Source organism: Argentina silus (genome assembly GCF_951799395.1).
Source record: "Argentina silus genome assembly, chromosome: 5".
In the NCBI taxonomy this organism is placed as follows: Eukaryota; Metazoa; Chordata; class Actinopteri; order Argentiniformes; family Argentinidae; genus Argentina; species Argentina silus.
The window spans coordinates 5345440-5350439 of record NC_139659.1 but is presented as its reverse complement, the minus strand read 5'-3'; the positions used below and the strand labels follow the sequence as shown (position 1 = coordinate 5350439).

Below are 5000 nucleotides of genomic sequence, written 5' to 3'. Positions count from 1 at the left end.
TTTTGATCAAAACAAAAACAAAAAAAGAAAGAGCTTGGTCATAACATAGCATGGATAATTTACGACACACAGTGTGTTTGCAGCCATAGAGACAGCTGTCCTCCGAGTGGAGAGGGGCGCTACTGTGCCGTCTTCACTAAAAGAGAACGCATTTCACCCACTTTGCAAATAAGCGATTCAAACTATTACACTCAAACAGAAACAAAAATATAGACAAAACGGCCATCCTCCTCCTGTACTCTGTGGTCCTGATTAAGTCAGGTTCATTGGAGGAGCGGGTGTGTTGAGAAACAAGGAGACTCTAGACAGACCGACGGGGCAATTGCAGGTCAGAGGCGAGTGGCGCTTACTTACGAGTGCATCACTCACTTACGGAGGTGGGACTCATTTCAGAGGCGCACCACTCACTTACGGCGGTGGGGCTCAATTCAGAGGCGCACCACTCTCTCCAGGAAACCTTCGAGAGACATTTTTGCGGTTGAGGTATACAGTACAGTATATCCCTCGGCGGGGGAAAGAGGGGTTTAAATAACACTACACGGGCACTGGTCTTCTCCTTAAGCCTCCTTCAAGAATGTTATAGGAAAAACACAGGATTCCTGATCTGAAAGAATAATTTCTTCATTAGAGTATAATAGTATCCCCCAGGCTATGGGGAATAAGAGAGGATATTTGTGTATTTGATGGGTGTGTAATTTGTTGAGTGTCTGCTGGATCCCTCCTCCGTGCGTTGGATTATAGGATGATTGAGAACCAGTGAGAAAACGCTTGCGTCTCTCCGGATCCTTCTATAACTGCTTTGTGTCAGGGACCTTGAGGGCCTCCAATAGTAAAAAGGATTGGGTTTTTCTTGGCCGGCTCAAACTCAACACAGAGGACTAAGACATTTTGCGGCGGGTGTAGGGGGTCTTCGCGGTCTCAAAGTTCTCTGGAAAAAAGAAATCCACCAATGTCAGATGCTTGTCGATGTTTTTGGACAGCGTCATGTTAAAAAAAAAAAAAAGAGACAGAGAGAGGAGGGGGGGAAAAAGCCCAAGTATGGAGGGCTATTGTGGGGATTATTTGTGTCTTTCTGATGCAGCCAGAACCAAGGCAAGCACAGGGGCTGTTTTCTATCATGCTCAGTGCCTGGAAGCACTGTCTCTCTGGCACTCAGCGACTATTTAAAACGGCTGCTAAAGAACTCTGTGTGAGGCAACATCAGAAAAGCCAAGCAGGTGGGTTTGCCATTCTAGTCCTCATCACAATCCCATTCATCAACAACGGGCCAAGACTGTTTCTCTTAGAAATCAGCTATTGGCACAAGCTCCCGGTCCCCACCATCAACCCTCCCTGCAGACAGATGAAAGATGGGCCCTTAAAAAGGGATAAAGAGAAAGAGAGAGGGATGGAGGGAGAGACAGAGGGATGGAGGGAGAGAGAGAGAGAGAGAGAGAGAGAGAGAGAGAGAGAGAGAGAGAGAGAGAGATGGAGAAAAGAAAAGAAGAGAATTCTGAAAGTTGAAAAAAAAGATAAGCTCACCAAGTGGTTGCTTATTTTGTTTGATTATGGTATGTCTGGAGAGGGATCGTGGAGGGCCGCACTACAAACATGATTTCCAAATTCCTCCTTAATTGTGGAATTCTGGAGGAACAACGGGCTGCATACGCAAGGGAACAATGGTTGTGAGGTCCTGCGTTTATTATTGTAGCCCTCGCGCCTGTTACCACTTAGTGTGTTTAGGAATCTGGCTAGCACGGGGACTAGCGGCATGGCAGCTCCGCGGCCCAGTAGTCCCACAAACAGACAGAGGCTCTCTCTGGAAATACCAATGATAATACTTAACACCCCCTCCTGCTTGTCTGGCCCCCACTCCCCCCTCCCCCCTCTCCCCAAATACACTATCTCACATTGTTTTTGCAGGCTATTGTTGTTAAGGCTGTTTTTTTTTTTTTTTTCACAATTGTTCTGAAATCTGATATTTTGATTGGGCATTTTTTTCCGTGGGATTGTATATTTGCTGAAATAGAATGTGGAGCTGTGTTGTCTCTCAATTTCTGATGTGCAGCAACAGTATGCACTGTAAGCCTTGGAGAGGAAGAGAGAAACAATGGCCATGCTGACAGATAGTTTGGTTTGAAAAATGAGCCTATGTCTGTGTTCAAAACACTAAGTAAGACAATCTTCCCCATTGTGGACCACTGGATAGTAGAGTCGAAGAGATTCCAAGAATCTGCGCTGTAACTAACATTCATTGTTACAAAACATGATCACAATGTGCTACATAAATCACTTTTGTGAAAACATTATTCAAATTGACCCCCCTGTGGTGATATGTTCTGTTGTAAATGATCTCTCTACTGGGTTTGACATGAATACTGCCACAGCCATGGCCTGACTTAGTCAGGGGTCAGGGGTCATTTGTTCCCTCTTAGTCTCTCTCTCTCTCTCTGTCTCTCTCTGTCTCTCTCTGTCTCTCTCTCTCACACGCACGCACGCACGCACGCACGCACGCACGCACGCACGCACGCACGCACACGCACACTCGTCTTCCCATTGCCTCTATGAAGGCGATCCCCCCCAGGGCCCTTGAGTTGGGTGCTTTACAGTCTGCCATCTAAACCCTAAGCCCCTTTGGCCCATAAAGCAGGCCCATGTTAATGGCTTAGCTCTAATGGAGTGGTGGGGCGTAAACACTGCCTCTTACTACTTCCCTTTTAAAGCCCTGACACCCTTGTTAAAGCACCTGTGGTGTACCCCCACCGGGGGGACTGAGTTCACCTGTGCTTTGTGTCCCCCCCTTTTGTCATCTGCTTGGCTGGGGGGGGAGGCAGGGTGAGATTAGGCGGGTGGGCACATTGTGGGGGGTTCGGGAGACCTCATTGGGTTTAATGGGATCAGGAGAGGGCAAGGAGGTGTTGACTTCAGCCGTGCTGAGAGAGAGTTGTAACGTTGCACTAGCATTGGAGCCACGATAGACACTGAGTTAAATGGATTTCAGGATGGATGTTTGTATGACTCATGTTGGTTACATGAGTGAAACTGCTGTTTGGAAAATGATCTCAGACAGAATACCAACAGATGTCCTTAGGCTGTCCCACTACCTCTGAGCCACAGTGCTTCAGGGCCATGATCGCCATGGTATCATACCAACTCTAGTCGGAGCCTCCACTTCAGATTTGAGCTGGAGTACCGCAAATTATATCATGTATGTGGCGAGAGCTCCACTTATCTTCCATCCTGTCGGTCTAGAAGCCTTTAGTGTTCTAGAAGCCTCCAGTTTTCTATCTCAGCAGCTGATGCATCCTTGGAGTCCAGGCGTTGACACTTCTCCTATGTATGTGTCGGGGGAAGGGAATGGAACGGGAAGGGAATGGGGAGGGAAGGGAATGGGGAGGGAAGGGAACGAAAAAAAAGAAGTGAAAGAGTGAGCGAGAGAGAGAGAGAGAGAGAGAGAGAGAGAGAGAGAGAGAGAGAGAGAGAGAGAGAAAGAGCGTGTGAGTGTGGTAATAAAGGCAGGGATGAATGATGGCTTTAGGGGCTGCGGTGTTGACCGAACCGATGACAGGGGAGCCGAGGGGCCCACCGATTTAAAAGTGTTCTTGGCCGCGAGGCCGCCATCGCCATGCCAACTCACCGCAGCATTCACACTCAGCAGGCCCCAGACATATGTATACGAGGCAAATTTACGGGCTTATATGAATTATATATGGGTGTAAATGGATGAAGTCATAATCCTCCATGTAGTATGTATCAGAAATAAAAGCATTAACACAGCAGTTTGAGCGCTCTTTGCTCCTCCGGACCCCCCCCAACCCCCCCAGCCTCCGGACCGCCCCACAGCAGATGCCCGCTGACGTCTGAATTTAGTGAAGTTACATTTTCCTCATTTTTTCTTCTTCTCTTCTGTCGTCGCCTCTTCTCTCTGCGACTCCATCTCTCTCCCCCTCCCCTCCCCCGCCTCTCTCTCTCTCTCTCTCTCTCTCCCGATTTTTCTCTCAGGGCATGCCTGAACAGTGGAACGCTCATATGAATGGAAAATGTTGTCTCTCCCCTGTGGCTCATCTCTGAAAATGGAGGACAAGGGAATGAAGGATGAGGGAGAGGGGTAAGAGTAAGTGGTGAGGGATAAGAGAATGAAGGATGAGGGAGAGGGGTAAGAGAGAGGGATGAGGGGTAAGAGAATGAAGGATGAGGGAGAGGAGTAAGAGAGAGAGAGGGATGAGGGAATGAGGGAGAGGTGTAACGGAATGAAGGATGAGGGAGAGGGGTAAGGTAATGAAGAGGGAGAGGAGTAGGGGAAAGGGGTGAATGGAGAGGGAGAAGGGTGAAGGGAGAGTGAGGGGGGGGGGGGGGGCGAATACATCCTAAGGTACAGTACATCCTAAGGAGAGCTTGAGAGGGGAGAGGGAGAGGAGAAGGAAGGGAGGGACGGAGAGAGAGAGACAAAGAAAAAGAGCAACAGGTAGAAAGAGAGAGACAAGCAGGGCGAGTGAGAGGCGAGAGAGAAAGAGAGAGAGAGAGAGAGAGAGTGCGTAGGCCTTAAACTACCTACTAAAAGTGGTGACCCCCCCGCTATCCACTCCCCTTGTCAACAACTTCAGACCACGATCAAGCAGGCTGCCAATTGATTCCAAGCACGATCTTGCGTACACACACACACTCAAAGAAAAGAGGCTGTTGTCCCTGCAACCTGACATACACTGTGCATACACATGCAGGGACGGCTTTCATGTGGTCATGCTAAAACCTGCTGTTTTTGCTCCAAAGGGCCCCTGCATCCGCCCACATCTGATGTGCGTTGTGTTTTTGTAAGTGAGCCAGCGCATTAGACTTAATTGAACTCAGATTAGATGGGCTCTGACCCACGGTAGTACTGCTTTTATCCAGCCCTGACTTCCTCATCTCCCCATTAAACCCCCCTGACCCCTTTTTCCCCTCATGCGCGGCCAACAAAAGTCCGACAAATATTTTCCGAGGAAATAATGAAATTCCTGAAATTATTAGGAAGAGGGACCTTA

The 5000-nt window shown here is 48.6% G+C and overlaps 1 protein-coding gene across 1 annotated transcript in view; it reads left to right on the top strand.

Annotated features, from left to right (window-relative positions):
* The window catches only part of pappaa (pregnancy-associated plasma protein A, pappalysin 1a), a 98754-nt gene that overhangs the window by 11354 nt on the left and 82400 nt on the right, over nt 1–5000 (top strand). The window lies entirely within an intron of this gene.